General features: G+C 30.7%; 1 pseudogene; it reads left to right on the top strand.

Annotated features, from left to right (window-relative positions):
• The first annotated feature begins 538 nt into the window (after positions 1-538).
• Positions 539-8,830, top strand: LOC133289825 (uncharacterized; annotated as a pseudogene).
• The last annotated feature ends 1,260 nt before the right edge of the window (positions 8,831-10,090 follow it).

The following is a 10,090-nucleotide window of genomic DNA, read 5'->3' as shown; positions in this document are numbered from 1 at the left end:
GTAAGAAATTCTGATTTGATTTATAGTTAGAGATGTCGTTTGCTGAACCTGAAACACTAGTATCACAAATATTATATGTTTGATTGATCTTTTGTTGGACAATGATGTGTAATTTATTATTTTCATATTAAAATATTTGAAATTTGTATATTTTTTTTACAAGTATTTAAGTATATTTATAGTTTTTTAATATAAATTGTAGATTTACATATACTTACCAGGTCATGCGGTTGAACCAGTGACCCAGTGACCCAGTACCTCGATCGGGTCAATAACTCGACCAGGTTTAATAACATTGATTATAAAGAAGAGGAATGTTATACTTAATATCATTTTAGCCTTATTACTCTTACTACTTTATTGGTTACCGTTAAATTAATTTAAAATTAACAGCAGTTAATTTTTCTCATTGTTTTAATCGTTAATTTTAAATTGATTGAATAGTATAACCACCCCTATAAAGAAAAAAGAAAAAGTTATTTTTTTTTTTTGGGTGAGTAAGTTATATGTCTTATCCAGGTTGGAATTTGTATCAACGATGAAATTACTTAAGCATTTAGGTAGTGCATGTGCTTTGACACAAACTGCACGGATGTTAGGATCTGGTCAATTGTTGTTAGCCAAAAATGTTGAACCGTCATATGGTTCAATGAAATTGTTTACTATATATGGGATCTAATCACCATTTTTTTTTTTTGAAACATCTAACCATCATTGTATACGAGGGAAATATATTTTTTATGTTACATGAAACAATTTGTGAACCCACTAAAGAAAAAAGAGAAAAAAAAAACATGAGGGTCACATTCATTTTCTTGTGTATTGCATGAGATAATTTGTGAAAATATATATGTCCTATATATATATTAATAAAAATGTAATATATACCATCAAATGCAGAATCATATACATATTGTTAGATTAAATATAAAATATCAATATATGGTACCTGAAGAAAAAATAATACTGTGAATATTTTAAATTTTCTACTGATCTAGCTGGCCATAAAACATTGACTGATACATGTGCTGGTATTGTATTTTTTGTTGGACACGCTAAATAAACGTGCTTTAAAAAAAAATTAAAAAAAAAATTGCGCACATATAGGTACACAATCTTATTTTTTTTAATTGTTTATTTTCTGCGCGCCTTCGATCTATTAATCTTGTGCTTGAATATTTCGTAATGAAAGAAAAAGGAATAGATAGTGAACGAACTGACAAAATAGAACGTAAGCCAGCAATGGAGGGGAGTTATTAAAATAAGGGAAAAGTGTGAATAATTTTGAAGGATGTAAAGTTGTGTCATTTTAAGAGAGAGAAAGAGATAGATAAAGGAGGAGAGAGAGTTGACAAAAAAAATAAAGTTGTGGGTCACACCTCTTTGTGAGAGTGAAAGGATGTAAGTTGTGTAATTTAAATGTATAGACACTTTTCCCTTAAAATAAAGTCTTTCTTCCTACTTACCTAGGGCTATATTTGAATAGATTAAAAAGAATAAAATGAGAAAATAAAATAAAATAAAATGAGATTAGTTATTATTATAATTTATTTAAATAGAATATAAATTCTGACCATCTCACTTTCTCAAGAATGAAGATATGTGATTTTTTTTGGATTAACAAATACAAAAAAAAGGGAAAGATTCAAGCGTTAAATGTTGAGCATATCTTACCCTGCGGCTTAAGTTTTAAAATTGAAAATAAATGAACATTAATAAATATATACATTGAAAGAAATATATCAATTATACATATAATTGAAAATATTAATTACGATTTAATTATATAAGAATTAAATTAACAATGACTTAGTTTGTAAAAAAAAATTAAAGAAAAATTATTCTCATAATAATAATTAGACATCAAATCCAAAAACATATATTTGTTTTTGTATACAATAGTATAAGATACCAAAATAACTCTTAGGTGGAATCTATCAAATTTCGGTCTTTTTTACCCGTTTGTCACTTATTAAATAAAAAACAACCATTTTGCTCTCATACCAAAATTATATACCAATATATCCCTATTTAATTTAATCGATTATTTTGCAAAAAAATAAAATTATCGATTAGCTTAATCGATTAGATCCTGCAGTATTGGAAAAAAAAACGCTAGCTCTCTTTCTTACTTTTTCATCTAAGTGCTACAACACTTTGTCTCTCACTTTACTCTATATTTTTCTTTTTCGTACACCTACTACATCTGGCTTGGGGATCAAAATTCTTAAAATTCAAGGCATCTTCCTCTATTGCATCTACAGTTACTGACATAGATGTACTAGAGTTAAATACAGGTACTGACATAGAGACAGTCAAAGAAAGCAAATGCAGGGTGAGGGAGTAAAAGAATACCAGGGCAATGCCACAGCCGAAGTAGAAGTCACATTGCCAACCAGGATGCTCCCAGTAGTTATCATCATTGGCAGCTAAAACCAGTAAATCACATGCCAAAAGCAAAACATCATTAAAAAAAAGATGAATTGAATTTCAAGCAACCTAGTAAGTCATTACTTCATAGAATACCACTGCCAATATAGAGATATTAATTACAGATAGAAACCTTGATCACATGATTCACTCCATACATTTTTTCACTCCTGAAGACAGAATGTTTATTGATAAACATTTCTTTGGTTCAGAAAAGAAATGCATTCTAGAAGCATTTAAGTTTGAAAGAGGCCTCATTCTCTTCCCCCTTCTTGTTTGTACTCAAGCCCTTCCGTTCCTTATAATATGTCATAGTTTTTTCATGCAAAATGGTTTAGGTTGTCCTCGAACCATTAGCATGTTCCAAAAGATTGATCCGAAGCATTGACGACTCAGGCAAAGCTTGAAGAACGACTAATGCATGTGCAAGAAAAATAGCATCCGGGCTTGATGGCCTATTTTCAAATAAGTAGTTTCCTTCCCCTAACCAAATTGACTAATTAAGCATCATATGCAGATTTTGCTCTACCATAATTATCTTCTTCCTTTACTTCACCATTGTCCTTACTTATCCCATGTTTATGCTTTACCCAGTGAGCTTTCTTCCAAAAAAGGACCTTTCCAATAGGCCATGGAAGATCATAATAATATACGTTATAAGCAGAGGAAGCGTCACATCCCACCCCTAGTTCATACTCAAGTGCCCCAGCAAATCAAGTGGTGAGCATCACTTTGGTTGGCATATCCAACCAGGGAATGAACAAACTTCACTATCTAAGTGCAAGCCAAGTGAATAATAGATGTAGTAGTGTACCAAAAAAATATATAGAGTAAAGTAAGAGACAAAGTGCTGTAACCCTTAGATGAAAAAGTAAGAAAGAGAGCAAGCGTTTTTTTCAACACTGCATAGTATAATCGATTAAACTAATTGATTATTTTATTTTTCCAACAAAATAATCGATTAAATAACTATGTAATCGATTAAATAAAGGTATATTAGTGTAAAGTTTTGGTATAAGGGTAAAATGGTTATTTTTAATTTAATAAGAGGTAAAAGGTTAAAAAAACCCAAATTTTGCCTTATATATCACCAGATTCTAGTGATTAATTAATTATCTTTAATTCTTAATTACTACAGTTAAAATATTAAAATTTAGTATGGAAAATCATTCATGGTTATAAATAAATAATGTTAAAATTACAATATTTAAAGTTGTAAAACATCAGTTTACCAACAACAACAAAAGTTGTAAAACATCACAAATATGTAAGGGTGTTTGCCGTTTGGATTGGATCGGTTTTGAAAGCAAAAATCATCTGATCTAATCCCTTCGGTTTGACCATGTAATCATCCATTCGGTTTGGATTTTTTTTTAAATCCGATCCGATCCAATCCAATTTTTTTCAGTTTGGATTAGATCAGTTTTCGGTTTTTTGAAAATCCTAAAATTTGTTTCATACAAATAACATCTTTTGTATATATATTGTCTTTGTAAAAAAAATTGAAATACAAAAGTATCAGTAAATGATAATATAGTTTTTTTTTGGGACAATGAGATATGAAGCTATACGCAGATGAAATGATGTGACTAGGTTTTTTCTTGGGTTTAGTTGATGGGTTAATGGATTTTGGGTTTAAAAATTTTTGGGTTATGATTGAGGAAAGACCCAAGTAGGTAGAGAAAAATTAATACATTGGATCGGTTTGGATTGGATCGATTTTCATTAAGCAATCCGAAAACTAATCCAATCCAATTAAAAGTTGCGGTTTTTTTGATTTTTGATTTTTTAGTTTTCAATTTGTTCGGTTATCGATTTTTCAGTTCGGTTACCGCGATTTGAATCGGTTTGGAACGGTTGATGAACACCCCTACAAATATGTGATATTTTTCCAATACATTCTCTTAAGCAGGGATTTTTCTATATGACAGGGCTATGTACTTTGTAAATGTGTCCTCTTAACTCATCGTGTCTAAGGTGTCTTTTTTTCTTGACTCAAGAAACTTAGTTTCTTTACTATACACAGATTATTTTCTATACGAGAAATCCCATAAACTTATTAGGCACAAAACATGCAAATACCTCCAAAAGGATCTCACAATATTTAAAAAATATATATAATTCATAACATGCCATTAATTAAGTTTGACGTCACAAAAAAAAAAAATCAATCACGTCACTATGGTAAATATTGAAAAATATAAGTTATATGAATTTTTACTGTACCAAAATTTATCATACAAAATTTACCGAGAATATTTAGATAAAAATCAAGACACTGTATATCAATATAATGCACATGCAGAATTGTAAATCAACAATTATATATACATTTACTTATTTATCACATATATTGCATTATTCACATATATGTTACTATATACATATATGTCACTATAAAAAATGTGTCATTCGTGAAGGTTATTTATTGGAGCTTATTAAAATCTCCAAAAATATATATATACAGATTGTGACATTTTTAGGGAACTCCACATTGTATCTTTTATTTTAGTCAAATTATGTAATTTTGCAGCAAATTTTTACCGCCAAAACATTTATATAATACTTTTATAATTTTAAATATTTTCTAAAAGTTATTTAACAACCACTACAATTTTATATATGTGTGTGTATATTCTAAAAAAAATGGTTTATTATTAACCCCATCGTTAGATTGAGTCTTTCTTCTTACTTTGCTTCAGCCACATTTCCTCATTTTGTCAAGCTCCATGTTCTTATTTTATCTGCACTGACAATGTGATTGTATTTCATGAGATTTGTGATATTTATATTTGTGTGATCGAGTCAAATCTCAAGGTATTTTCTTCTCTCTTATACACTCTTTTATTTTCATCCCTGCCATGAATGATTTTTATTTTGCAATGTGTAATATTCAAATAAAAGAATAATAATAATCAAAGTAATAATATAAAAATAATAAAGTAATAAAATAAAAATAATAAAGTAATAAAATAAAATAACATATATGTATAAAATAATAATAATAATAATAATAACCATGAGTTTGACATTTTAATAACGACTTTCTTTAGGCCTTTTTCCACCGGTAATACCATTAATATAAAAACCATTCATGAGTTTTCATTACCTGCTAAGTTTTTGATAGAATTGGTATTGGCATGGTATTGGAGCCTCTTTGAGTAAGTGGATAATAGTTATCCTTGCCGCCCCATACTTCTAAATAAAATTTAAATTTCAACACAAAGTAGCCAAGCATGTGCATTGTCCATGTCTCAAGTCTAAAGAAAGGTTTTGCATATTGGGGCATATTACATTTAACAACCATTCATCGGCCTTCATTTAATAATTGTAGCTTTTGGGAGAATTGGTCATTGACAAATACTTCACTCTTGTAATTTCTACATTTATTGAAGTACCTATTCTGCCATTATTGTTACTATCCTTTTAGCCCTAAAATAAGTAATAGTTATTCCTTGATGCAACATCTTCTTTTTCCTATTACTCAAGTCCTTGTTTTTTCTGAAAGCTAATTGCTTGAAACTCTTAATTTTTAGTGGATGATGCAGAAGATGATACATCAACATTAACAACACTTTTATCCTAAATTAATTGGGGTCAGTAGTAGGTGAACCCAAATGAAAGATACAAAAAAGTTAAAAAAAGAAACATAGAAGTAAAAATAAAAATAAATAAATAGAATAGTAATAATATATATATATATATATATATATATATATATATATATATAAAGAAAAAAAGAAAGGGAAAAGAAGAAGAGGGAAAATGAAGGAAAAAATGACTAAAAAGAGACCATCTAGAACATAGAAATAACAACGGGTCTAACCCTTCATCATGCTTACAGCTTTTCTCCATTCCGTTCTAAGGCATACCGTCCGCCAATCTATATTCCACTCCATTAAATCTTGTTTTACTACTTTCCCCAAGTAAGTTTTGGTTTACCTCTATCTTTTCTTGTGTTGAGCTCTTGGTAACAAACTTTTGTTCTTACGGAAGCATCCAGTAACTTTCTCATTACGTGCCCAAACCACCTCAATTTATATTCTCTCGTCTTGTCAGCCGGCGGTAGTACTCTGAGAAGATGATCGCTTGCAAATATTTTTTAAGGAGAGAGAATTAAATGGGGATTTTATATCAAGAGCTTCTGATTTATTATGGCAACAAAATTTCAGAAATTCTGTTTATTATGATAATAGGAAGCTCACCAACAATACTTCTGAACAAACAGAGCAGGTGCAGCAGACTTATTGTATCTAATTTCAAACCATTCTGATGCAATTATATAAATTCTATCAAGTGTGCCAGTTCTAACAATTCTTAGCCTTGTACTGATCCAGTTGCGAATTCTGTGTTGATAAGGCAGTTCATTCAAATTTGATTCTTCTAATATTTGTAGATCACAGAGACTGACAGTGATAGTTGTTTTTTGAAACTTTCAAGAACCCAAGAATGGATATTAGGTGACAATTCTACACCAATAAACAAAAAGATGACTGCTAAGGTATGCTTTGAGTTGTTTTTGTTTTAGATCTTGGGAACTTTCATTTTCTTGTTTATGTCATTATCCCTCGGCAGAAAGTGGGGAATTGGGTATGAATTTGATATTTTGCAATGCATGCTTTATTTTGTTAAATATTTTTCAAGTTCAGCTTCATTCTTTGATAAATAAAGAATTCAATCATCCAACAATATTTGATGCCTCACTTCATATATCAACAGATGTTGCAAGTGCAAGACGCAAGAAATTGAATGTGCTCAAATATGAATCTGTATAATACCTCTCTTGAGCTCAGTATATTCCTTGTTAGCTCAAGTTAGTGACATAACTGTTTTCTTACCTCAAGGCATGTAGGCTTTAATAAATTATAATTGTTCATATGTTGTGTACGATGCTGATATGTCATTGTTATTTTCAATTGTAGCTCAAGAGGGAAATACTACTTCTATCTGTGGGTATTGGATTTGCTTGCACTGGATATTGCTTGATAACTTTTTCAGTACAGGTAAAGATTACATTTGCATGCTTTATTTAAAAAAAATGTCTGATTACTTGCAATTATAGTTTAGAACTAGGTCAATTTGCTGCTTCTTACAACTCAATTATGTTTTCTTTCTTCATGACAATAGTACAAGATTAACTTTAGATGGATGCCAACGTCTTACCATAATGATTTAACTTTAAACACTACCATGGTGTAAGTTCCAAATTATTTTCTTCATCTTAAAACAACAGTTTGGAGCATATTGTTTTTTTTTTCTGGGTACAGGAACACGTTTTATAAGGGTTAGGATCATTTTACACCAGTGTAAGTTACACTCTTAATCTTGTCCGTTAATCCCACTTATATCTGAGGGCTCAAATTTTTTAGTAATATGAGCCATTGGATACAAGTGGATCAATGGTCAAGATTGAGTGTAAAACTTCTAACTCTTACACCGGTGTAAGAATATCCTGCCCCGTTTTATAATGCTATAACAATATTTTTTGGGGGCGTTTCTGTTGAACTGATATTTGTGTCTGTCTTTTAAATGTGCAGGATGCTTCAAGTTATGCGATTGGTGCATTTTTCAGGTTTGCTTTTGCATTTTATTATGTTGGTCTGGTTGAAGTTGTTGTTAATGAGCTTGAGGGTCTCTAGTGAGCCTTTTAGTGCTTCAAGACATGATGATTAGCACTCATGTGATAATTATGCCAGTTGATTTTTGTTCATGACTGTTGCTCTTTGTGGATAGAATGAAAAGAAAAGATGCAGCTGCTTTTCATTGCTTAGTATGGCACTTAACTGATATATCACTTTTCAATGCAGTTGCTTGTACCTTCGGCTCTTGTATCAACATGCGGACAACCTATCCAGAGAATCTGTTCCTCAAATATTCACGAAAAAGAAGTCAAAAAAGTACATATGAGAACTTAATTTGATCTAATGATGCCAGTTAGCAATCTATATTCTTGATATTCTCTCATCCCTTGTTTTATTCAAACAATATTTTTTTTATCAGAGTTGGCATAAGAAGTGAGGACCTGAAAGATTTATTGGAGAGGTCAATCAAGGGTAGCAGTATATCACTTTTATCTCCAAGGCTTATAATTCCAGCTGCAATTTTTGGACTTTGGGTTTTGTCTCATCAGTCTTTTACCTATGACTTCTTTGATTTTCAGGTAAACCATGGTAGCATGCGTATAAAATAAAATAAAATAAAAATTAACCCACAAAGCTTTATAATTCAACTCAGGTAAAACACAATGTTCATTTATTTTACTGTCTCTTGTTCACCCTAGCTTGTGGAGGCCATGTTTGGGATGTTTGTCTACAGGGCTGCTGTTTTAAGGCAAGTTTATAGGGACAATGAAGACTTATAGTTTGTATTTCCAGAAAATGAAGATGGCTCAAGTGACTGAGTGCATGTTTCGTGACAAACTAATAATTTTTTTAAGCTTTTCCAGAAAGCTATAATTTGTTTTTAATCTTTTGACCTCAAAATAAACTAATTAAAATGCATACTGAAATATTTATTTTGTTATACTCGGTTGGGTACACTACTCCCTACATCCTTGAATATTTGAAATGCCGAGCTGCATCCAGAACTGAACAATGCTTGCAACTCTTCACTATATTTATCTTTACGTTGAATTCAAAACATGACATAAATGAAAGGGTAGCATAACTCCCCCCTTACGTTTTGTACCCAAAAAAATGACGATGTTGAGAGAATAGAAGACAATTTGAAATGATAAAAGGTCAATGTTAATGTCACCCTTATGCGTCTAATTCCTAACTAATTAATGTTGATAGTCAATATTTTTAGCTTGCTCGTTGTTAAACATTTAAGGCCCCGTATTGTAGTTCAATGATCATGTGATCATTATTCATGAAAAGCCATCTAATGCAGTGTGACAAAATTTTCTTTCTTTTACTTTAGGAGTATATATGTATTTTAATTGGGAGAGAAGGTTACCGTCCCATTCCATGTAGCATGTGTGCGACCGAATGCCTAGGTATGGCGTGCCGGTACACTTGCGGGTCCAATACATGACATTGCCGAACATGCGTCGATGTTAGCCGTCTGGTTAATTATGGAAAGATAATGATATTTTTCCTCACATATTATCAAGACATCAATGATTACTTTTTCCATTCTTATCTCTTATTACTCTCCTTTTTCTTTATCAAAATCAATGACTCATTTCACTTTATATAAGTCACATGAATTGTATATGAATTGTATATTAGTACAACTAACATAACCCAATTAATTAATTGTGTAAATGTAAATTATAAATATGTGCTAAATAATTTCTCAAAGTCATTATTTGTTGACTGTTCAAATCGAAGGCTGAACAGAAGGTATTAAAATTATGATCGGTCTTAATTTTTACTTCTTCCCCCTTGCCATGGAGGGAATTATTGTTCTAGACATGTTCTTTTTTCCTTAACTGATGCCGAAAGCGCAAAGAGAAGGAAGTTAAACAGAACGTTAAGATTTTATAAAAGAGTAATCCTCCTGGTCTTAATTATAATTATCAAAATAATAAAATTTAACTTCTACGATAAGGGTCTTGATCACAACCATTTACATATGGACAAACCATGTGATCTTCCTCTACGCAAATGTGCCTAAGTGATTTGGTACAGCTTCAAACTGTGGGTCTTTACTGGAA

The sequence above is a fragment of the Gastrolobium bilobum genome, unplaced genomic scaffold (assembly GCF_033153095.1).
Source record: "Gastrolobium bilobum isolate Gb01-03AN ecotype WA unplaced genomic scaffold, APGP_CSIRO_Gbil_v1 utg4848, whole genome shotgun sequence".
NCBI classification, from domain to species: Eukaryota; Viridiplantae; Streptophyta; class Magnoliopsida; order Fabales; family Fabaceae; genus Gastrolobium; species Gastrolobium bilobum.
Note: the sequence above shows the minus strand (reverse complement) of the source record. Positions and strands in the feature narration are given on the sequence as shown.